Source organism: Tachypleus tridentatus, chromosome 13 (assembly GCF_004210375.1).
Source record: "Tachypleus tridentatus isolate NWPU-2018 chromosome 13, ASM421037v1, whole genome shotgun sequence".
In the NCBI taxonomy this organism is placed as follows: Eukaryota; Metazoa; Arthropoda; class Merostomata; order Xiphosura; family Limulidae; genus Tachypleus; species Tachypleus tridentatus.
This window is the reverse complement of record NC_134837.1, coordinates 255,292,102-255,318,771: the sequence shown is the minus strand read 5'-3', so window position 1 is coordinate 255,318,771 and position 26,670 is coordinate 255,292,102. Positions and strand designations below refer to the sequence as shown.

At 37.9% G+C, this 26,670-nt stretch overlaps 2 long non-coding RNA genes across 6 annotated transcripts in view; one reads left to right on the top strand and one right to left on the bottom strand.

The window, feature by feature from the left end:
• LOC143240699 (uncharacterized) overlaps nt 1–16,843 on the bottom strand; it is a 29,308-nt gene extending 12,465 nt beyond the window's left edge. Inside the window, exons 1-3 of one of the 4 annotated variants that reach the window (XR_013021883.1) lie at nt 15,171–16,829; nt 1,065–1,310; nt 873–1,029 (exon numbers count right to left, since the gene is read on the bottom strand). This is a non-coding gene — a long non-coding RNA (uncharacterized LOC143240699). Of the gene's footprint in view, nt 1–872; nt 1,030–1,064; nt 1,311–12,317; nt 12,670–15,143 lie in introns of those variants that run through there. The other 3 variants (XR_013021885.1, XR_013021882.1, XR_013021884.1) reach the window with 3 other exon arrangements.
• A 515-nt stretch (nt 16,844–17,358) lies between these two features.
• Nucleotides 17,359–26,670, top strand: part of LOC143240697 (uncharacterized) — a 41,696-nt gene continuing 32,384 nt past the window's right edge. The window contains exon 1 of one of the 2 annotated variants that reach the window (XR_013021879.1): nt 17,359–17,636. This is a non-coding gene — a long non-coding RNA (uncharacterized LOC143240697). The remainder of the gene's footprint in view (nt 17,637–26,670) is intronic. The other variant, XR_013021881.1, reaches the window with a different exon arrangement.

The window sequence follows — 26,670 nt, the reverse complement described above, 5'->3', positions numbered from 1 at the left end:
CACACACCTTGTATTCTCTGTATATATTGACTCTTCACACACCTTGTACTCTCTGTAGATATTGACTCTTTACACACCTTGTATTCTCTGTAGATATTGACACTTCACACACACACCTTGCATTCTCTGTATATATTGATACTTCACACACCTTGCACTCTCTGTAGATACTGACACTTCACACACACACCTTGTACTCTCTGCAGATATTGACTCTTCACACACCTTGTATTCTCTGTAGATATTGACACTTCACACACACACACCTTGTACTCTCTGTAGACATTGACTCTTCACACACCTTGTATTCTCTGTAAATATTGACTCTTCACACACTTTGTATTCTCTGTAGATAATCACTCTTCACACACCTTGTATTCTCTGTAGATAATCACTCTTCACACACCTTGTACTCTCTGTAGACATTGACTCTTCACGCACCTTGTATTCTCTGTATATATTGACACTTCACACACACACCTTGCATTCTCTGTATATATTGATACTTCACACACCTTGTACTCTCTGTAGATACTGACACTTCACACACACACCTTGTACTCTCTGTAGATATTGACACTTCACACACACCTTGTATTCTCTGTAGATAGTGACACTTCACACACACCTTGTATTCTCTGTAGATACTGACACTTCACACACACACCTTGTACTCTCTGCAGATATTGACTCTTCACACACCTTGTATTCTCTGTAGATATTGACACTTCACACACACACACCTTGTACTCTCTGTAGACATTGACTCTTCACACACCTTGTACTCTCTGTAGATATTGACTCTTCACACACTTTGTATTCTCTGTAGATAATCACTCTTCACACACCTTGTACTCTCTGTAGACATTGACTCTTCACACACCTTGTATTCTCTGTAAATATTGACTCTTCACACACTTTGTATTCTCTGTAGATATTGACACGTCACACACACCTTGTACTCTCTGTAGATATTGACACTTCACACACACACCTTGCATTCTCTGTATATATTGATACTTCACACACCTTGTACTCTCTGTAGATATTGACACTTCACACACCTTGTACTCTCGAAATGTTTACTTACAGTCAGTACACTTTATTATATATACTCGACACTGATATATCTTACTTACATTGCAGTTTAGTGTCTCGTACACTCTCTAGATATTCGCAGTCCGGTATTACAGTATATTTTCTTCCAGACAAACAAGGAATCCACTACATATTGTCCTATAGACCAACTCTTGTTGTGGGAAGTGTCGTTAGTTGTGACGCACAGTACGTAATGTTATCTCTGTTTTAATCTTAGAAGAAAAGAGAGAGAACATTTGTCCGTTATAAGATTCACATTTAGGGAACATTTCACCTTCAGATGACTTGTTCACTTAAAATGAGAGGCGTTTCGAATTCATTATTTTGCATAACTGTTCACCGGATTTATAAACTAATGTTTCTTCAAAATATAATTTGACGTTATTACTTGACGTTACTACTAGTAACGTCCTGGGGTAGTTAATGTACATGGATATAACTCCCCCCTCCCTTGAATCTCAAGTTCTTGAAAGCAAGGCAAAGAAAAGTGCTGGGAGTGTGTGTGAACAGCAGTATAAATATCTAGAGAAAAAAAAAAACAGAAATCACCAAAAACCTCTTCTTTGCCCTGAGCCACCACAATCGAACGAAAATGGATAACCGGTGAAAACGTTACCTTACGCGGGTTGGTACACTAACGTGGATACAATACTTACAGGTTTGTAAAGAACCTCATGTCGAATGTGTGGCTTGTGTGTCCTGGCATAGATGAATTTCTATTACAAGACATGAAGAACTGTACACTGTCTACGTCCTCGATCAGAAGACAGTGGGAATTTCGGAGTATTTTGAATTATTAAGTAATTTAGCTTCAACCACTTAACCATATATGTTCATGAATAAAGCTTCTGGTTAAAGCTTTATCAATAAAGATGTAGTTTATCGTGCTGATGGATAACGTTCGTGGTTAACGCTTTATCAACAAACATAGCTTTATCAAATAAAAAGTAGTTAATGTGCTTAGAGATAAAGCTTTATCACAAACGTGGAGCAACTGTTTGTGAGACAAACTGTACATCAGTGATGCCCAGATGTGTTTAGTTACCACACGCTCAGTTTTGTATTTTGACGGGATGTGATACATCTCACCAACACCAGACCCACCGCAACTTCGTACGTTGACAGGATGTGGGAAGAGCCCCGCCCTCTCCTCTCTTTTTAAAAAGGACATGTTTCTAGTTGATTGTTGCTTTATTTCAAGAAAAAAACGACAACACATCAAACCAGATATTATCTGTACGTGAACAACTTCTCGCTTCTAGTAACACAACCCTGAACATATATACAAAACTTTCCAAAGAAATAGTTTGAAAACTACACGATGCCAGACTACAAATATATACACACAAATAGAGATCGGTCCGAACAGTACAAAGTCATTCGGCGCTGACTTTCGAATCCACAAACACTGAGTCGGTCCGAACAGTACAAAGCCATTCGGCGCTGACTTTCGAATCCACAAACACTGAGTCGGTCCGAACAGTACAAAGCCATTCTGCGCTAACTTTTGAATCCACAAACACTGAGCCGAGTTAGGAATAGCTAAACATGTGCGTCAAACACAACCACGGGGAGACATTTTCGCAACGATTAATCACAAACCCAGGTAATTTATAGAAATAATATAGCGTTAAAAAACTGTATTCTATACAGATCAAAGGTGCTGGTTATTGAAAAATATTTAACCTGTGCTGTTTAAAGAGTGTTTTTAACTGCATTCTGTTCAGTTTCAAAAGCGTCAGTTAGTAAAAAGAAAATAAATTGCGTCATATAGTTTCGAGAGTGGGTGTTGATTACTGAAAAAAAGTGCTTGTTTGAAAGTTCGACTTCTCTTATACAAGAACAAAACATTTAATTGAAAACTATAGGGCTTATTTTATATAAACTATAACACAGAACATAATATCCAAAATGTTCTGATCACGAAAAACAAAAACACTACATCAGCATCTCAAAATAACATCCAAAATGTTCTGATCACGAAAAACAAAAACAGTACATCAGCATCTCAAAATAACATTCAAAATGTTCTGATCACGAAAAACAAAAACACTACATCAGCATCTCAAAATAACATCCAAAATGTTCTGATCACGAAAAACAAAAACAGTACATCAGCATCTCAAAATAACATCCAAAATGTTCTGATCACGAAAAACAAAAACACTACATCAGCATCTCAAAATAACATTCAAAATGTTCTGATCACGAAAAACAAAAACACTACATCAGCATCTCAAAAACGAAAAGAGAAATAATTGACCTTATGACCTTAGTTGTAATTGACCTTAATTTTTGACAAACCAGGTTATAAAAATCGTTTCAGCATATACAATCTGTTATATTCGTAAAACTCGTTTGTTATGTCTGTTAAAATTTCGCGCAAAACCACTCGAGGGCTATCTGCGCTAATTCGTTGTTCATTTTGAAGTAATAAACTAAAGGGAAGGCGGGCTGGCCAACTTTATCCACAGCCAGCTTTTGGGCTATTCCTGTCTGGTCGGAAACTAAAACTTGACAGTCACTCTCTATAGCGCATCCTCAGTTCTGATGGGCATTTTTGTGACACCAGTTCATGAACCACAGTTCCTCTGATTCACAGTTCGAGCACGCTAGTTATTAGGCACATCGAACTCGGACATCGGTTAATACCAAACACGTGTTCTATCTGATACCAAAGTACACCAGGAGAAAAAAAAGAGGTATTTTATAAAAAAAATGTGAACATGGTCCTGAAGTAATGTCATGTGTTTCTGTTGTTGTTACAAACACCACACAACCATTAGAAATCTGAGTAGCACATGTGTAGAGAACCGAATAAACGCTACGACGAATAACTTTGAAAAAAATTAAAATCTTTATGGAATTTTAACTTTGCAATTATATTTTGACAAACAAAGAGATTATGTTGGTAGCCGTATTTTAAGAGTACTGGGTCTGAAAATTAACCGTACATTACAATTTAATAATAATATCTCAAGATGAGAAATATACCTGATTTAAAGGTATATCAGATACGGGAACTTCTTTTTGATGGCGGAGTACGACAGCTAAAAGAGAAACTAAAAGTATAACAACAAGAGATTGAGAGAGACCCTCCCTAACAATCACTTGAAGTAAAAAGCATGGGAAAACATCTAACGTATGGTTTTAAAAATATTCCAATAAATATGCAAGAAACTTGTTTTTTGTTCTGCTTTTTTTTGGAATTTCGCGCAAAACTACACGAGGGTCTTACAGTGTAAGACTATAGGGAAAGCAGCTAGTCATCACCACCCACTGACAACTCTTGGGGTACTCTTTTACCAACGAATAGTGAGACTGACTGTCATATTATGACGCTCCCACGGCTGAAAGGGCGAGCACATTTGGTGAGAAAGGGATTCGAACCCGTGACCTTCAGATTACGAGTCGAACGTCTTAACTCACCTGGTCATGCTTGGCCGTACAAGAGTAGTCATTTTTCAATAATGCCTCAATACATATCAAATCCTTAAAGTATTAACAGAAGCTATGTTAGACAGGTGCTTCTAATAATATACAAGAGATGTTCTTAGCTCTTTATTTTCATAGATATATTAATCCGTTTTTTTTTCTTTTTCACCCTTCGTACGTGAACATCTGAAAGCTGTCATCCACAAGACATGTATGAAAACGCCATCTGCCTACCACATCAAAAAAACAAAAAACAGCCAGCGTTACAAGTCTACGCTTTGTATAAACTACCCAAGCTTTACCCCGTGGAAACAGAACGTTGGTTATCAATAGATGACTTATATTCAAGAAGATCGTGTCATCTTCAGCTAACTTTGAAGATGGACAAAACTATCGTGATCTCCACCTAATAAAACGATGTACTTTTGTAAACAAGGCTTGAGTGAAAACGAAACTTATAATTTCACTGGTAAAAAATGTTGTTGTTTTTTAACTACATCCAGCTTACGTGATTCATCGCACATAAACGTCTTGATTAGAATTTCTTTTTACGCGCACCACATCACAGTTCCCGGATATTAGAACTTGGGTAAAGTGTTGAAACGTAATTCGACCAATTGACGAGTTACACACGTGCTCTAAGTAACTTAAGACATTTGATGACTTGTATGAGCCACACTGAACAAATGAATGTTGCATCTGTACCTTCAGCCATTTACCACTATTGGTATCTTTCAAATGCATTCATTCTTTTTACTGTGAGTACATTTGTAATATTATCAGGACACACAGAAGTCGTATCTAACGACATTTTTCCTCAGTTTAAGCCCATTTTGAAGGTCATATCGATGGTGTGACCAAATGTTTATTTTTGTTTCCCAGTAGTCACGAACTGACCGATCACACTGTGCACGCTGTGTATAAAACACAACTATTAATCTCGTCTTCTCCAACTTTGCACAAATAGCCCTCGTGTAGCTTTGCGCAATAATTAAAACAAACAAACAAAAACAACAACAATTCTCCACCTTGTTTCCACATGTTCGTCTGAGTCAATTACAGACACGGAGAACTAATACGTTAAAGTGTTAAATTAGAAAACGCCAGTAAAGACGACATATTGGTCTCTCTTTTTCCACACCCACAAGACATTGTAAAAATAATTAGAATCACGTACAGAGGTGCATATTTTTGCATAATAATTTACGAGTTTCTGTGTGAAAAAATATTCAAACATACTTTCATCACAAATAAAAATGTGACGGTGTTACAGTAATGTGACGGTGTTACATTAATAAAGATTTTATTTTATAGAGGTAAAGCCCAAAATGTTGTTATTAGAGTATTATAAACAACAACTATAACCTTAATCAGTTACAGGTTAATAAACATAGTGATCCGTAACTGTTGACAAACCAGGTTATGAGAAACGTTTCGCCAAGTACAATCTGTTATATTCGCGAAACTCGTCTGCATGCTTGTTGAATGTTCGAGCAAAGTTACTCGAGGGCTCTCTGCGCTAATTCGTCCCTCATTTTAAAGTGATAGACTAGAGGGAAGGCGGCTTGTCAACAGAACCCACAGCCAGCTTTTGGGCTATTTCTGTCTGTTCGAAAAGTGAACTTTGACCGTCACTCTTATAGGGCACCCTCAGCTCCCGGTGGTATTTTTGTGGAAAACGTTCGTGAATCACGAATCTTCTGAGTGGACTATATATTTACCGTCGTCGCAATCACGAGAACTATTTGCGATAGCCGTTCCTAATTTAGCAGCAAAAATTGGAGGAAAGGCTGCAAATCATCACCACCCACCGCCAACTCTTGGGCTACTCTTTTACAGACGAATAGGGGGATTGACCGTAACTTATAACACCCCACAGCTGAAAAGGCGATCATGCACGTTGTTGCGAAGATTCGAACCCGCAACCCTCAAATTACGACTCTATCGTTCTAACCACCTACCCATTCCGGGCCCCTCTTAAATTTAAACAAGTCAGTATATATTCCCACGGGAGAGTCGTAGAGGGGGTTAGTTGTTTCAGAGCAAGGCTACAGAATGGGCTATTTGCGCTCTGTCCACAGTAAAAAAAAAATCGAACACGAATTTTAACCTCCGTAAGCTTTCTTTTAAACCCACCTGTAAGGCCACAGTCTAAGTGGTTCGATTTCAGAATTAGGTGTCTTTTCTCTCTCGCAATTAAACGTCTTAAATATTTTAATCATTATTTTATTAACATCCTAAACGGGACGTTTTAAAACACATTATTTATTATTACTTTCTAGTACTCTGTAACCAGATGGAAATTTGTTTTTATATACAAGCATAAGGAAAAGTACGGATACAACTCATGAAACAGTTCCACTGTCAGTTGGTTGTTTTGAATTTCGCACAAAGCTACTCGAGGGCTATCTGCGCTAGCCGTCCCTAATTTTGCAGTGTAAGACTAGAGGAAAGGCAGCTAGTCATCACCACCCACCGCTAACTCTTGGGCTACTCTTTTACCAACGAATAGTGGGATTGACTGTAACATTATAACGCCCCACGGCTGAAAGGGCGAGCATGTTTGGTGCGATCGGGATTCAAACCCGCGACCCTCGGATTACGAGTCGAACGCCTTAACACGCTTGACCATACCGGGCCTCTACTGCCAGAAATAAACTACTTTACTGTTTATTTATAGTTCAATTATTCCGTATTTGTGTTTTTAAAAACCTTAGTTCTGAAGGAGAGAAATAAACAGAAGTACCAGCAACGTTTAAAAGTTGATCTAAATAATATACATTACAAATGAACAATATAAGATAGATATTACAGCTAGTAGTTACCGAGAGCATATAAATAAACTTGCTTTCTAAATGTCACGAAACGTGAGGTTGTACAGCATTTTAAATAATTGTGTGAATAAAGTTGACGTCTGCAGTAAAGTTAGGCAATTTTAAAAATGGTTGCTAAGTAACCAAAGGCAAACATTTGAAATTTTAGTGGCATAGATAATTAGTTTTAAGACGAGAAAATAATCGAAGTATCACGAGTGTAAATATCTCTCAGCGACGTTGCTGAACAAAGAATAAACAAATCAAAGTGGACCACATGTGGAAGGACCTCGTGTAGTAAACGATCGTGATTTCGATCGAAAGCAAAAATCTGTAGCTAGATTAAAATTCGCGGAAACGTATTTCAAATCATCAGGATAAAAAAAAAAAAAAAGGCTTACGAGCCGATAAATCAGACAACGATTAGCTATTACGTACCATCAGTGAGTGCTTCAAGTGTATGAAAAAATTCCAATTCCTTTTAAAATCCAAATAAGTAAAATACGTAAAAAATTATTCCATAGCGTATATGATTACAAGTTTGTGTAGACTGATAAATTGAAAGCATCACGTTGTCACGAGCTTCTGATAAAATTCTGTCCGTACTTTAAAAAAAACGGTTGTTCCAGACTTGTAGCGATCAAAGAGAATGATGTCAGACATATCCACCAATAATACTGAGGCAACCGTTTACGGGTATCTGAGCAAAGCATATTTAAGACAATTCAAATTTTTCCGTCCATTTTCGTTTTATGCCTTGTCATTCTAAGATGGAGTTTCCACAGCTGTAAGTCAAGGAAAACAGTAAACGACGGAAGGAAACGGTGGTAAGCCGGGGTGATTACTGGAGGGTTTATCCAAAAGTACATAAGCCTAGGAGGTGTGTCGCCCCTTCTTTAATAATAACCAGCGTTGCTTGTGCCCGTATTCTAATAATCTCTTATCAGTTGAAGGTCCAACTGATAACAACAAAAGTTGAAAAATTAACTGGAACAACTTTGCTTTAATAGTTGGTTGTAGTTCACGATCCGTCCCCCCCCCGAAAATGTACAAATTTGTTTAATTATCCTAATTATATAAACAGTTAATTGTTTGTTTCTGTTCAGATATAAGTTGAAAACAGTATTGGAACGATACAGTGTCAAAATTTTGAGAAACGTAAAAAATGTGATAAGGGAAAGTGAACAAACTTCCCATAATGTGTGCTATTAATATACATACACACCAAGCCTCTGGATAGGAATGGGTACCAGAAGATTTAATCCGAGTCGGGTTAGATTAACTCGGGGATTCACATTAAAACCCGAGGAAGCTGAAATACCTGAAGCGTGGTCGCGAATAATTGAACATTAATTATTTAACGAGCTTGTGGTATTTGATATTTTGCCTTTGGGGCGGTCTTGCAATAAATAAACATTGGGATGGAAAACGCCGGCATCTTGTGTAGCGGGTCCTCCTGAATGACCAAAACTGATGATTCAGAAGGACTTAAACACCATTACCTTTATACATCTATCAACGTTACAAGGGGCCGAACTGCATTTCTCTCATTCGCTGACACAAGCTGTGCTAATAAGCCTGCCTCGCATAGGTAATAACTGCAGTCTATTGATTTATAGTTATCCATAAACTTCACAATGGGCTATCTGTGCTCTGCCCACTAAAGGTATCGAACTCCGGTTTCTAACGTTGTCAGTTCGCAGACATACCGTTGTGCTACTAGGGAAAGGCAGTACAGAGGGTAGGGCCCACAAATAAATATTCTTTGTTTATTTAATTTTTATCTTTGGTGGAGCCCCGGCATGGCCAGGTGGTTAAGGTACTCGACTCGTAATCCGAGGGTAGCGGGTTTGAATCCCTGTTACATCAAACATGCCCGCCCTTTCAACCGCGATTAATCTCACTATTCGTTGGTAAAAGTGTCGCCCAAAAGTTGGCGATGAGTGGTGATGACTAGCTGCCTTCCCTCTAGTCTTACACTGCTAACTTAGGAACGGCTAGCGGAGGTAGCCCTCGTGTAGGTTTGCGCGAAATTCAAAACAAACAAACAAACCTTTGGCGGGATAAAAATTTGTAACAAATTATATAAAATCATTAACAATAATTTTGTTTGCTGTATTATTTTCTTGAAATTGATATAAATATATCTTTTCTACTCCCGTCTCTACACTTAATAATTCTTGCAACACTGAACCATATGGTAAATAAATTTCATTCAAAAGGACTGTTTTGAGCGACATCTACTTGACAGTCTCGTTTAGAGATCACGTGAGATCGAACGGTTGACTTCAAAGTCTAGCGTTGGTTTTCTTAACCATAGGTTTCATTTGAAATTTCTTCTACCTGTTTCTCTAATACATCTTACCTGTCTGTTCTATATAATGCAACATAACACGCTAGTATTTAGCAACGTGGTAATTTTATGAAATTAATACCTATTTCTAAATATTTCACCTTTTTGACATCTTAACAAGCATTAGAATGTGTACGTATTACGTTTGTAGTTGTCAAGTGCAAAGCTAAACAAATGGTCATTTGTGCACTGGCCATCGTGAGTATCAAATCCCGAGTTTTAGCGTTGTAAGTCCTCAGTCTTTCTTATTACTAGTTTGCTGGATTTAACCGTCACACTTATAACGCACCTACATCCCCTATGTAAGGAAAATTTTATGTCTTTTTTTTGGGGTAACTGGCTGCGAAACGCGAAACGTAAAGTCCACATTAATCAGTAGGTCACAATATCCACATTAACTTATAAACTTATATTTTAATTATATTATAATTGATATTAATTCCTCCATTTTTATATACTCGTTTAGGCTTAGCTGTTGTAATGTTATCGTACTTTGCTAAATTATGACAGACAGTATTTGGTCTAGGTCTTATCTGCACTTGTTTACGTCACTAAAAATATTGATGATTTTTAATTGAGTGTGTGTTTTTCATATAGCAAAGCCACATGGGGCTATCTGCTGAGCCCACCGAGGAGAATCGAACCACTGATTTTAGCGTTGTAGATCCGTAGACTTACAGCGGGGGGTATTTTTTTAATTGAAGTATCTTAGCTCCGACATTGAGATGCAACTGAAAAAGAATTGGTCTTTTCTTAAAATACAAAAAGACGCCACCGACCAATTTGTGATGACCTCTGGCCGCTCAAAAATAGATCCTTTAGAGTGTTCCTTCTATCGTAATTTGGTAACTTTGTCTCCAAACTTTCTTTAGCACTGCAAATCCAGTATTAATGCATACTGTATACTAAATATTTTAGAAGCTACCGCACACTAATTTAAGTGTTGTTATTTTACGTATACTTCTGAGTTAAAACGACGACAATTACCCGTTTGTCGTAATCACGCATGCTTGATTTCCACGCAAAATTTCTCTAATTACAAATCTATTATTACAATTTTTTTTTTTCAGATGGATAGCTCAACACACGTTTGTTTTAGAGTAGAGTCACATTTGGGCTTTCTGCTGGGTTCACCGATGGAAATCGAACCTCGAATTTTAGCGTTATAATTCAGTAAATTTACCGCTGTCCCATCGGGTGGGAAGCTAATTATGCATACGCTAATTAGATCCAAAAGTGGCCCATATGTGACATTTTGTGTGTCCATTGAGGTTGTAAAATTACGACATAGTAAAAAAAAACAATAATCGTGTACGTTGGGGTAGGGGGTATACAAGAAATACTTCCTAAATGTTCAAGTTAAATAGCAATGTCTGGCATACCCGAATCAAAAATCAAAAGCCGGTGATAATATATTGTGAAATAATTATTTCCCTAGGGCTTGGCATGGCCAAGCGCGTTAAGGCGTGAGCTTCGTAATCTGAGGGTCGCCAAACATGCTCGCCTGCCCAGCCGTGGGGGCGTTATAATGTGACAGTCAATCCCACTATTCGTTGGTAAAAGAGTAGCCCAAGAGTTGGCGGTGGGTGGTGATGACTAGCTGCCTTCCCTCTAGTCTTACACTGCTAAATTAGGGACGACTAGCACAGATAGCCCTCGAGTAGCTTTGTGCGAAATTCCAAAAAACAAACAAACAAAAAACAATTATTTCCCTACAAAGAAAAGTGAGTGGAGGGGGTAATTCGGTATTTACGTAAAATCGTAATTTCTGCTTCATCTTTGAAATGCTTTTAAAATAAATAACACTTCGCTCACGCGGAAATGAAGATTTATTAAAATAAATTATGCCATATTTTCATATTATTTTCTGCCCTCGAATGGCGCTCGAATCGCAAAATGCGTATTGTGGGATCAAAAGCTTGTTAACTATCATGCCCTTTCACCCGCGGCTGCGCAGTGATGTCACATCCCATTCCACCAATCGGTGATAAAAAAGAGTGGACCAAGAGGTGTTGGTTGGTGGTGTATATCAAACCAAAATACGAGACGACGAGAGCAGATAGCCCTCAAGTTGCTCTGCGCGAAATCCAACAGACACAGACTAACAAAATATTCTTGTAATGTGTAAACTCGTCGTATGTCATCACACCAGAATGCTCCCAGTTTATTAAACATGTATTATTGTCATCGCTAACCCATACTTGGCACAAAGCCAAGACGGGGTTTCGATTCATTGTTCTCACTACCAGAAATTAAAAAAAAGCACTGAACAAGATTGTTCAAAAACAACGCGCTTGGTTTATGTAAATTTAAACGTGTATGTGTAGGCGTATCATAAAAGAAGGTTTACAGACGAAGAAAACGGGCGCCCACTCTGAGGACAACGTTCCGTGACTGGTGTTTAACCCTGAAATACCAGACTTCTTTTTATGCCATTCACAACCGGTGAAAGCCCACATAATGTGTTATAGTAAATTTATGTCTTGGGTTAACAAGCTGTTTTTTTCTTCTATATCAAATTGATCTCATAAGTAAAAATAAAGCTTCAAGTCATCCATTTGCTATTCCAAACACACAGTGGACCCTATTACTAAAATTAATGAGATTAGTTGAAAAAAACCGATGAAATTTTGCCTTTATTTAATTGATATGCTATTAAGAACCCAGAGGACAATACAATGGACCCACAAGGATCTTGGTGCGTAATTGGTTTATGATTTATCTTTTTTAAGTCCACGGAGTCAAGAACTCAGCAATTCTAGAGTTAAATTATCACCATACAGAAATTTGAAGTACGAATATATTAACGCATGAAAAAAAAAAATCAAAACTCTTATATGATTGAGGCAAACGAATGTCTGTCTGTCCAGGAGAGATTGCACTTAGCCTAACCAATGTTTTTTCTTACGGTCAGCTCCACTTATGCCCTATTCTGCATACAGTCCATTCCATCGGTTTAGAATGCATACCCTGAAGATACAAATGTTGTTTTTTTAATATTTTTTTTTACAGGAAACTTTGGTAAACAGCTTTTACAACATAAATTCACTTGTCCATAGTTTTAGACATTGGCTAGAAATATCGCATCTCTCTATATATATATATTTATTTGTTTATTTAAACAAATTTAGACATGTAGTGTAATATATTATGATAAGTGTTGAACCACAAGCTGGAGTTGTGAAAAATGAAACAAAGAAAATTTGAAACCTACACGTCCTATATAAAACCACCGCGTGGAATCTGCGAGCGTATTTCTCCAAGAATTGTTACTGAATGTTATAGAATAGTACAACAACTGAACATGCTACATTCCCTATTCACGTCAGTTGTCATCAAACTCTAAGCTCAATCAGTCGTTAAGTATAACAAGTTAATTATACTTACAGCTCGTCACTTTGTAACATCCAAAACATTTTACTCAGTAACGTACAATATTTAAGAGAAACCGGTAAATATAAGCGTTTTTGATATATTAGCGATTTCCGCAATACACAAAAATCTGTGTTTTGCTTCCCTTCCCAGTTATTTATATTACACTACGTATTAATATAATGAACAAACTCAACTATGCCTTCTATGTATTCCGAGAAATCGTACTCGGCAGTTAGCTTTTCGATTTATTACAGACCATTAAAACTAAGAAGTTTACGCTTTGAAAAACTAGACTGATTGGAATTCAAAGTTCCTTAGCATTAGAACATGTTGACAACTTCCAGATTAAACAATCACGGTTGAATACTTTTCAGATTAACCTGGGGACCTCTGTCTCAACAATAACTTTTATAGTTACTAGAACAATACACGTGTGGAGTACATAAACCGTCAAATACTGAACTATTTTGTTCTCATCCAGTTCCGTAATAACACACCACACATTCACAAGTTGTTGACTTTCCAGAGGACGGACACCTTTTCTGTCTGTTGCTCAAAATGTTTTGAATTTGGAGCATGTCCTTCTCTTACCAATTACGTTGCGGGTCTGTTTGACACAACACCGGTTTCTATCACGTTACAATTCAATGTATCTTTGAGTGTATTATAATCAAGAACGAACCATCTCAGATCAGCCATCCTTAGATCAGGAGATGGAGTCATCACTGGAGATCATCTTTCTCGTCTGCGAGAGATTGGGTTCTAATATGTAGCTTAAAACATTAAAACTAGTTTATCTGAAGTTAAGCAAAAATATGCACAAAGGGCTATCTGTTCTCTGCCCATTAAGTGTGACGTAACTTGGTTTCCAGCGCTGTAAGTCCGCAGACAAATCACTGTGGGATTAAAAGCTATTTGAAGATAAAACATTTTATCGATTCAGGGTTGTTCCAGTTTGTTTGGAAATTGGACTTTGTTGATACGAATATTTCATATGTACCTGAATTCAAGGTTGGAAAATTCAATAGCGAAGTCCTTTAATTTACTTAATTGTTTTAAAATGTCACAAGGTTTCTTCGTGTATATTATTGATTTAAATCAGAAGCTTCGTCTACATTGAATATCAAGCAGCAACTTCTCAAAGACAAATTTTCTAAGACTGGGAGTTTCGTAGTTTTCACTGCATCTCATTCTAAGATAATATATAGAACCTCTAGAGAGAAAAATAGCAATAACCTTAAGTAATTCCTTATACTGTGATACTCTAGAAAAGGTTTTGGTTTGTTTTAAATTTCGCACAAAATTACTCGAGGGCTATTTGCCCTAACCGTCCCTAATTTAGCAGTGTAAGATTATATGGAAGGCAGCTAGTCATCAATACCCACCGCCAACTCTTGGATCACTCTTTTACCAACGAATAATTGTATTGACTGTCACATTATAACGCCCCCATGGCTGAAAGGACGAGCATGTTTGGCGCGACGGGGACTCGAACCCGCGATCCTCAGATTACGAGTCGAGTTTGTTTTTTTCTCTTTATTCATCTCACCTCAAAGAGGGGGTATAAACAAAGAGGGGGTATAAACAAAAATACATGAAATAAAACACTAGTTAAATAATTAGCATATGGAGAGAAAACATTGCAAGATGCCACCTTGTTAAAAAATTACAACAAAAGGTATAAAATGAATTAGAAAATATAAAAGAAGCAATGGTTAGCGGTATCTAAATCAAATTACACGAAAAACATTAATAAAACAAAGAAAACAATGGAACACTTGTGATAAGTCGAGTGCCTTAACCACCTGGCCATGCCGGACCTCTCTAGAAAAGGAACTGAACAATATATATACTTCCCAAAACAACCAAGTTTTCTCGGTTTATAAAACAGCTGATCATAACAAAAATCATTTAAAACTATTTCTAAGACAAACTACAACCTATTCTCATTCTATAAAACTAAGTATTACTTTAAAATGGCCTTACAAGTTGGTGTTGTAATATATAACTACAAAACAAAGCATTAAACCTATTAATTAACCTAATCAGTTAACCATTTCCTTACTTACATGAATGATTCTTTGTTCGTTACTCACCAAAATTAAAAAGCTCCCCAAGTACTACTGTAGAAATCTTGCGAAGATGTCGTTACCAAGTAACTCAATTCAATTACAAGTTTCAACTTATTAAAGTCGCCAAAACAAAGAAAGACAAAATAACGTAAATAACATTAAACTTCATTGACGGTTTAGGAGAATTTGCTAGCGTCTTGGCTTTTCTTTAGATGACAAATCCACCTTTAATTTATGGTTAAAATTTGTACGAGACGCGAACTTGCCTTTCTCATACCTTTTATAATAAAACGGAAAACAGCTTCCCTTGCGTATCATGCAATAAATAGTACTGTTTAGAAATATTATTGTATGTACCTCTATGAAATGACACAACTTGTCACACGGTTTCCTCACGCCGTTCCCACAAGTCTTAAGGAAACTGACAACGTCAAAATTCTACAGTTGTAGACTCCGCCTAACTGAGACAGGTCCACTGATAAAAGGGGGTGACCGATTGATAAAAACAAGTTGTGTTATTTTATCTGAAACCCACGCCACAAAGTATGCAAAACCTGAGCGTGAGCACTGTATGTGTTGAAATCGTAAAGGAACGTAAGAGAACCCTAGCATTCAAGTTACGGTTTAAAATATATACAATATTTACCAAGTTTCTCAGTAAGCACAAGAACTTTAAAATTAATCCTTCATAATATTAAGTTTCCAAAAAACACAATAATTTTTAAACAAATCCTCATGTTGCCAAATGTCTACATAAGCACAACAGTTGCCCTCCGGTGGCACAGCGGAATATGTCTGCGGACTTACAACGCTAGAATCCGAGTGTCGATACCCTTCGTAAGTAAAATACAGATAGTCCATTGTGCAACTCGTTGCTTAATTAAAAACAAAGCAAGAAACAGTTTTAAAATGAGTCCTCAGTTCAGGCCCGTCACACCAAACATGCTCGCCCTTTCGGCCGTGGAGGCGTTATAATGTGACATTCAATCCCACTATTCGTTGGTAAAAGAGTAGCCCAAGAGTTAGAGATGGGTGGTGATGACTAGCTACCTTCCCTCTAGTCTTACACTGCTAAATTAGGGACAGCTAGCGCAGATACCCCTCGTGTAACTCTGCGTAAAATTCAAAACAAATCAAAACCAAGAGTTCAAGTAAGCACAATAATTTTGAAATGAGCACACGTGCTATTAAATGTTCAAATAAACACGAATATTCTAAAATATATTGTCAATGTTTTCAGTTTCTTGAATAAACATTAGTTTTGAAAACACAGATTTTCAGCACCTCTAGTTCTACGAAAGTAGGAAGTAAGTTATATAGATAAATTCCGATATACAGTTCGACTAATAACTTATTCCACTAACTAAGATTTGGTGATTTAAACGGTAATCCAGTACCGAAGGAGGACAATTTTACGTCTTTCACAAATGACCACACTAAAAGTTATAAAGCTACCTTTCGGAGATAAGATTTTTTATAACCCTCATTGGAAAAAATATATGAAGCATCCTTCCCACAATTCGCTGCACAAGTTGAGAGCTGTATAGTTGTGGACGTTGTGAGCACAGCCATCCAAACCTACTTCATTATATATTTTTCACAATATTCGGTTTAATTTGTGCAATATTTTTTTGTTAGCAGAATGACAAGGGTTGTCTTTTTTATTCTATTTTTTGAGGCTGAATCCTATGAACAAGACCTACTTCAGCTGGTATTTCTGAACCCACGACACTTCCGACACGCCTGGCATGGCCTAGCGTGTTAAGGCGTGCACTTCGTAATCTGAGGGTCGCGGGTTCGAATCAACATCGCACCAAACATGCTCGCCCTCCCAGCCGTGGGGGCGTTATAATGTGACGGTCAATCCCACTATTCGTTGGTAAAAGAGTAGCCCAAGAGTTGGCGATGGGTGGTGATGACTAGCTGCCTTCCCTCTGGTCTTACACTGCTAAATTAGGGACGGCTAGCACAGATAGCCCTCGAGTAGCTTTGTGCGAAATTCCAAAACAAACAAACAATCCTATGAACAAGACCTACTTCAGCTGGTATTTCTGAACCCACGACACATCCGACAGATTCACTCACTGCAACGTATCTCCTGAAAATTGTTTATGGTTTGCAGAAATGTTCTTACGTCACGCTGACGTCATACTAATCATGACCTCATTAGTAATGAGGCCCACGAATACTATAATATATCAGTCGCACTTGCCTGACTATAATGGTGACACAAACTCTGTGGAAAGTTCGATTTCCTGTAGTGAAGGTGTAAGAGAGGAAAAGCTGATTGTTACTGTGGGATAAGCTAAGTTCCTATTTGTTTCGCTCTCTGTTACTTTCGTAAATCTCACAAATAATTTTTGAACACATTTTCATTCCTCATCCCCACTCATACATACATGATCTGTGATCCTGACTATGCCCCTGGTGTGTCACGAATAAGCAGTGTTTTTGTTCCTTATGAAGGAAACCAAGCCGGGAAACAAAAAGGTAACCGCCTTTAATATCATACGCGGAGATAAAGCTTTCCATATGTTGCTTTCCCTATCGTTTACAATGCCGACTTAGTAAACAGAAACGTTCGCGTTAGATGGGGCAACCACATCCGTGAAAGATAAGTCTCTACTGGCCGTGGGGGCGGGTGTTTTCCAGCTAAAGTAACGTCGAGTTTGTGAATCGTTAAAGTGGCGTCAGGTCGTATCAGATTTCTAATTAGTTGCCAAACATGGTTGAATAACAGACTGGTTGATATGTAGCTCTTTACCTAACTTACCCTTCTGTTATCTCCAGTTCGTGAAACCAGGGAATATACAGGGGATTCCGTAGTATTTATATAACGATGCCGTTATTCACATAAAGTGGGTTGTTTGATGGGATGGGCGTGGCATGAGGCTTCCCAATACACCAGGAAGTGTTTGGATAAACTGTACACACGGATTCACCTCAGGTTTAATCTGAAGGATATGAAAATAATTATTACAGCGAATAGAACATTCAGAGGATCATTCTTTAATACTTGTTAATTAAAAAAAATTAATTTAATTTAATTCTACTTAATATATATATGTGTATTAGGCTAATCCATGGAAGTTCTTTTTTTTCAGAATTTAACTATTTCGCTTTTATGTGGCCCGGCATGGCCAGGTGGGTTAATGCGTTCGACTCGTAATCTTAGGGTCGCGGGTTCGAATCAACATCGCACCAAACATGCTCGCCCTTTCAGACGTGGGGGCGTTACAATGTGACAGTCAATCCCACTATTCGTTGGTAAAAGAGTAGTCCAAGAGTTGGCGGTGGGTCATGATGACTAGCTGCCTTCACCTTAGTCTCACACTGCCAAATTTGGAACGGCTAGCGCAGATAGCCCTCGAGCAGCTTCGCGCGAAATTCAAGAAACAAACAAACAATTCGCTTTTAAATCAATAAGCGAGAATTCGGTCAACATTCTGCAGACGGTCGTGAGATATTCAAACCCACTCTAGTCTTTTATTTTTTATATTAAATAATTAGGGCTTGACCTTCTATTTGTCTTCACGACACATTCAAGACCAGATCACCACTAAACAGTCGTGTAATATTCACAGCATTGTCGTTTACTTCTTATTTAAAATGAGCTAAAGTACGGATTTCTACTGAGGACCTGAAATAATAATGGCAGTAAGGGCACTCAACTCTTATCCTGCGAGTCACGGGTAATAATGGCAGTAAGGGCACTCAACTCTTATCCTGCGAGTCACGGGTTAAAATTCCGTCACTAAAAGTGCCCCATTTTCAGATGTGTGTGTACTGAGGGAGGGTGGAGGTTGTTATATGTGAGAATCAGTCCTATTACTCGATGGTAAAAGAGCGCAGCCCAAGAGTTGGTGTTAGTTGGTGGTGACCAGCTGCCTTTCCTCAAGTTTATCATTTCAGAATTAGGGACGGCTCGTGCAGACAGTCCTCGAGTAGCTGTGCGTGAACTTCAACAAACAAACTGGCTTCCTATCAATTTTTATGACAAGTCTAAGAAGAAGGTGTTACAAACTCCTGAAGTCACTGTTATGAAAGGCGTTATAGGTGTAAGTGTTAGTTCCAAAACTCATTCTTACTATTTAATATACATTCCACACCGTGTTCCTGATTTTTATGTAACAGTACTTTTCTCTAATATTGTGGTTAGAATAAAAGTAAAACGTGTATTTATTTTTTTTTCACAGACGACGAACGCTAATGTTTATTGGCGACGTAAAAGATGTTCATAAAAAGACCAGAGTGAAGGTAATATTTTATAAAGACTAACTGGATACCCGTACCCTGGACGGAAGTTATGTAAATTCATGATAAATGAAAGGTTATCTTAGGACATGAAAAGTTGTTTCCTTTATATATATATTTTAAACCAAAACACCCATAAAAGCAACAAAACACAAAATGAATTTCTTCAGGGACCCAACAAACTTTCATGACAAATTTGGTAAAGATCCGTCAACAGGGGTGAGGTAGTGTTAAAAAAGAAAACCGCAAAACGCTCGTAAAAACCGTAAAACACAAAATTTAAAATTTGTATTTCCTCATGGGTCAAATGAACCTCCCTACCAGTTGTGGTGAGGATCCATCTACACCCAAGCGAAGTATTTACATGGACATACAAAAGATAGTACTATTACATTTATATAGATGGTGCCATTGCGTTAGAGGCCCGGCATGGCATAGTGTATTAAGGCGTTCGACTCGTAATCCGATGGTCGCGGGTTCAAATCCAGGTCGCACCAAACATGCTCGCCCTTTCAGCCGTGGGGGCGTTATAAAGTGACTATCTGCCTTCCCTCTAGTCCCACACTGCTAAATTAGGGACGGCTAGCGCAGATAGCCCTCGAGTAGCTTTGTGCGAAATTCAAAACAAACAAACAAGCCATTGCGTTAGATCCGCGTGTGATATATTCATGACGTCACATTTGGTTGGTTGGTTTGTTGCTAGATATCCCTAATTTAGCAATGTACGGCTAGAGGGTAGGCAACTAGTCATCAACACCCACCGCCAGTGGGCTACTCTTTTACCAACAAATAGTGGGATTGACTGTCACTATATAACACTCCTACGGCTGAAATGGCGAGCATATTTGGTGTAACAAAGATTCGAACCCGCGACCCTCAAATTAAGAGTCGAGTGTCTTAACAACTTGGCCATGTCGGGCCTCGTCATATCTGAACGCTGAGAATGAAGAAAAGTAAGATTCTCTAATAAAAACGTTTTTTTCCAGTATCATATAAGTATTTTCCATTATAATATGATGAAGTGAGTGTTTTAAAGTATTCTACTTTCATTATTTATTGGTGTCTGTATATATATATTTATATATATATACATTATAACCATAACTTTTAAGCCATAAACAAAGCACATTAAAACTAAGAAAATACCCTGCATATTTTTAAAAAGATGCTAGGGTACAAGTTACAATGTGGGATTATAAAATTAACCTAGGATTTGGAGGTAACTACAAAAATAGGACCCACAATGCGGTGGGGATACACCGTCTATCAGTCTTAACCTTCAATTCGCTAGTCTCACGTAAGGAGATTAGAAATTTAGAAAATAGGAGAGCGAGATGTGGGTGCTGTGGCCCACAACTTTTCACATTTATATTTCCCTTCACTGCTTGCCGACAGTTGTGGGAACGTGACTGCTCTCCCGAGTTAAAATAAGAATAAGAAAAAGATAAACATAAAAAGATGAAAAATTAAAAAAATAAACAAAATAAAAATAGGGAAAATGTATGTGATTGATCGCTGACTATGTCGTGCTTTCCATTACATTGTTCAAACTTTATAAAGTTACGTTTAATAACCTTAACTAGACATGTTAAATTTATACTATAATTTAGCCTCGCAAGTTCGTTATAGTGATTATATTGCCGCTAATGTAATAAAATGTAACAGCAAAATATGTCTCACATGTCCTGTTCTAAATACTTTTCACCCTATTACATATACTAATTCATTTTGCAAAATAAAAAATGTAATTTATTTATTAACATGTATTAAATGTAATATGGAATATGTGGGTCAAACTTTAAACCCATTTATACGCATAAATTTACATAGATCTGAAGTTAAAAACAATTTGATGAATAATAGAGAATTAAAACAGGTCCGGCATGACCAAGCGTGTTAAGGCGTTCGACTCGTAATCCCAGGGTCGCGGGTTCGTGGAAAGGCACCCTATGTGCACGCGGGATGAAACGGCCAGATCCGAAACCCTTATAACCCAGGTATTAACACTCCTTAATTTTGAACTACTGACTAGAGAAAGAGTGTATGTACTCTCACCAATGTCTGACTCTTTGAACTGAATAACGGGATTAATTACCATTTTTATAACACGCACTCGGTTGAAGTTTAAAGTAGGCTTAATAACATCACGTGTCGAATCCTGGACTCTTCGAAGTGCAACATGACATACTAACCACTGAACCATACCTGATATAAGCAAACGTTGGAATTCCGAGGTTGTATTTTTCACTTGATTTTATGAGATAATATTAGTGATATGTATTTCGAAAAATATAATTTTTAGTTGTTTTTGTTAAGCACAAAGCAACAAAATGGAATGCCTATGCTCTACCCACTGCTGGTATCGAAACCCTACTTTTAGCATCATAAGCCCTCAGCCACTGGAGGGCTAGACAAAGCGCACGTGATCCAACATGGGACTAAACTCAAAGGGCACGTAACATCAAAAAATACGAAATAATCCGAGGCTGAGAACAATAAACCATTCTTAAGTTTGAACGGGAATTTATATATGTATAAACAGAACGCGCCACGAGACAAACAGTTAACTAAAAACGGCTTTTTGTTTTCAGAACATGCTTTCCGTGTCAATATCATTTTCTGTTCTATCTCACTACAGTGTTGTTACGAGTACACTAGTCGCCACATGTGTAAGGTGAGGTTTTATAAACTATTCTCTTTTCGACTGGCAGTTTGAATTTTCTAAACACAACCTGTACTGATTAACTGTTGTTGATACTTCGTTAAGTTATAACTGTCAATTACTTTCAGCCGTACACGTTCCATGTTTATATTAAAGGCAAAATAAATCATCTCGGTTTGCTCATAACTACAGACAGTTGATGTCTGTGGTGTAATTTTAATAATTACTTTTTGTACTTCTATACTGTATAACTGTATGCTCAACCAGTATATTTCCAAATTAGATACATCAACCGAAATACCTGTAGGTATAGCTTGTTTTCAAAAACATTCGTTTTACGGAATACGAAGCTAAGCTTCGAGAATCGGTCCCTCAGGTAGGCACAGAGCAATTAGCCCATTTCCAATCTCTGCTGTAAAAACAAACAGAAACAACAACAATAGATAGCAAGTGTCTTTAAAAAAATCAGTAAACCAATCAATGACTCTAAAAAATCAGTATACCAATCAATGACTCTAAAAAAGCAATAAACCAATCAATGACTCTAAACAATCAGAATACCAATCAAAGACTCTAAAAAATCAGTAAATCAATCAATGACTCTAAAAATCAGTAAACCAATCAATGACTAAAAAAATCAGTAAACCAATGAATGACTAAAAAAACAGTAAACCAATCAATGACTCTAAAAATCAGTAAACCAATCAATGACTAAAAAATCAGTAAACCAATCAATGACTCTAAAAAATCAGTAAACCAATCAATGACTAAAAACATCAGTAAACCAATCAATGACTAAAAAATCAGTAAACCAATCAATGACTCTAAAAAATCAGTAAACCAATCAATGACTCTGACTCTTCCATCTTATTACTTTTTTCAATTTATTTAATTTTAAATTTCACGATTTTCCACACTCAGTTTATTTACTGAAAGAAGAATATATAACCATGCATGTTTCATTACATGCATAACACCTACACGGGTATCGATGACTTAATTTACACGTCTGTGTTGGTTCTAACTCGAACCGTGTTACAATGATTTATACTCTACTGGCTTCAGGGTTCAGGTCCTAAAATTGCCCAAGTTTTGTAGTCTTCATTATCTTGTTTAGATGCCTTATTTACTTAGTTATTACCTTTTTACAGTTAGTGTCATGCCTTTCGTCAACGCCAGAGAAATTTCACTAATGCAACTCTTGGGCTACTCTTTTATCAACGAATAATGGGATTGACTGTTGCTTAAAACGACCCCACGGCTGAAAGGGCAAGCATGTTTGGTGTCACGGGGATTCAAACCCGCTACCTTCGGATTTACGAGTCGAGTGCCCTAACCACCTGGCCATGTCGGGCCTCACTAATGCACTGACTGCTACATTTGTCACACTGATGGTAACACCATTACCGAAACTAGCTGGATTTAGGCTATGTTAGATAATTTTGCTCATTGCTGTATCAAAAAACTACGTTTTTTTTAACTGTTTCTCGTAGTATACCAGCCTAATGTGCCTTAAAACGAATGAGAAGAACCACGCACTAAAGCTGTAATATAAAGTAATTTAAAAAAAAGAATTTACAAAATGATGTTTCATCAATCAGTTTCACGAAAGAAGGAAGAAAACCACATGTCTTTCCCTCTCTCTCTAGACATATATAAACGAAACGACACATAGGCCCAGCATGGCCAAGCGTGTTAAGGCGTTCGACTCGTAATCCGAAGGTCGCGGGTTCGAATCCCGGTCGCACCAAACATACTCGCTCTCCCACCTATGGGGGCGTTATAATGTGACGGTCAATTCTATTCTTCATTGGTAAAAGAGTAGCCTAAGAGTTGGCGGTGGGTGTGGGTAGTGATGACTAGCTACCTTCCCTCTAGTCTTACACTGCTAAATTAGGTACGGCTAGCGCAGATAGCCCTCGAGTAGCTTTGTGCGAAATTCAAAACAAACAAACAAGCCATTGTATTTTAACTCAAAGCTACACAGCAGGCTATCTGTACTCTGTCCATCACAAGATATCGAAACTCTGATCTTAGCGTTATAAAGTCCATAAACCGTTGGGACATCTTTCACACTGACGTAGCAATTTATATTTTCAGTCTACGTTTCATACCAATGCCTTCACCTTATACTGTCTTGTCGAATCCGTTAAACTTTGTTCTTTATAACAGCAAAAGTGATTTTCTGATATATCACTGATGAAACTGTAGAAAACAAATTATGAGATTATCCAATCAAAACACGATAAACCTTATCCAACCAATCAGAAATAATCAGTAACCCAAAGCTAAACACTTATCAAGATAATAAAAATTAAACCACTGGTATGTTCTCCTTAAAAGTTTCCATCATAGGCCCGACATGATCAGGTGGTTAAGGCATTCAACTCATAATCCGAAAGTCGCTGGTTCGAATCCCCGTCGCACCAAACATGCTCGCCCCTTAAGCCATGGGAGCGTTATAATGTGACGGTCAACAGCACTATTCTTCGGTAAAAGAGTAGCCCAAGAGTTGGCGGTGGGTGATGATGACTAGCTGCCTTTCCTCTAGTCTTACACTGCATCCCCGTCGCGTCAAACATGCTCGCCCTTTAAGCCGTGGGAGCGTTATAACGTAACAGTCAATAGCACTATTCTTCGGTAAAATCTGTGTGTGTGTGTTTGTGTTTTTCGTATAGCAAAGCCACATCGGGCTATCTGCTCAGCCCACCGAGGGTAATCGAGCCCCTGATTTTAGCGTTGTAAATCTGGAGACATACCGCTGTACTAGCGGGGGGCTCTTTGGTAAAAGAGCAGCCCAAGAGTTAGCGGTGGGCGATGATGACTAGCTGCCTTCTCTCTAGTCTTACACTGCAAAATTAGGGATGGCTAGCACGGATAGCCCTCGTGTAGTTTTGCGCGAAATCAAAAACAAACAAACAAACCAAACCAATCATCCACATAATGTGTTGTTGTTTTTCCGGTTCCTGCTCTTTCGTCATCTTGCTGTTATTTTTTATATCGTTTATAATCACGTGATTTTTGTCTAGATCTCTTAAACATTGTCTGATAGCTTCACGTTCGCTTATTTCATTCACATCTAGGCCTGCCAGCCGGTCTTAACTGGTGTGAAATAACATGAAACAAATGAATAACATTACCATTATTTAATTCACTTGTATAACAGTTTGCATTATCAATGGATATTCTAATACATCCATATTTATTATCATAATCGATACAACGCTAAAAATCCGAGGTTCGATTCTCCGCTGTAGAAACAGCAGATGGCCCAGTGTGGCTTTGCTCTAAACTAGATAGACTATCGTCATTTATGTGTTCAAATTTGACTCTCAAAACTTTTCTGTTTTATAAATAATGTATGAAACATAAATATTCGAAAACCTCGAGTTTCGAACGGAAACTTCAAGCTTGAAAAACGTACGTTTGTTCGGTTTGAATTTCATGTAAAACTACTCCACGGCTATCTGCGCATGCCGTTGGTAATTTTGCTGTGAAACACTAAAAGAAATATAGTTAATTAACACCACTCACCGCCTACTTTAGGACTGTTCTCTCCTCTAGCAGCAAAATGTGGTATTGACTTTTATAACGCCCCACTTTAGAAAGGGCGAATATGTTCGGTAATGGAATCCAAATTCGCGAGCCACGGATTTTTGCCATGACTATCAATTCATGTTAATTAAGAAGGTAGACAAACCTAATTATTTGTAGGGTTGCTACAGAATTTGACAGACAAAATGCCATTCTGGGCTCGGTTTAACGATTAACCTGTCACTTTTTTTACGACTGTACACTTCACAAAAATAAACCTACTTTATTACTATTTATCACTGAATATGGGATTGGGCGTCGCTTAGAGGTTAATGTGTTCCGACTGTTCAACGAAGGGCTCACAAGTAGCGGCTCGTTGCCGAAAGAACAACGAGAAACATGTTCGTGATCGCCAAATACCACTATTCGATCAGACGACAATAAACAAAAGAATTGGCTTCTCTCCGTCTCGTCCATCGTTTCAAAATTTAGGACAGCGTTGCGCAAAAAATTCCGAAACGAAGAAACAACGAATGTACAGTGTGATAAGAACACGAGGCAACTGGTATGAATGAATGAATGACGTGGTTTACTTCAAACGTTGAACGAAACGTTGCGAAATCAAGTCACTCTTGAAAATGGTGTAAATAATAATAAATTAACTGATACATCTGAATGAAAACTTTTTTAGTGTTTTTTTTTTCTGCGACATTTTGAGTAAGACCAGGCACGACCAGATGGTTAGAAGCGCTCGATTCGTAATCTCAGGATCGCGGGTTCGAATTCCCGTCACACCAAACATGCTCGCTCTTTCAGCTGTGGGAACGTTATAATGTGACTGTCAATCCTACTATTCGTTGGTAAAAAAGTAGCCCAAGAGTTGGCGATGGGTGGTGATGACAAACTGGTGGGCCCGACATGGCCAAGCGTGTTAAGGCGTGCGACTCGTAATCTGAGGGTTGCGGGTTCGCATCCCCGTCGCGTCAAACATGCACACCCTTTCAGTCGTGGGGCGTTATGTGACGGTCAATCCCACTATTCGTTGGTGAAAAAGTAGCCCAAGAGTTGGCGGTG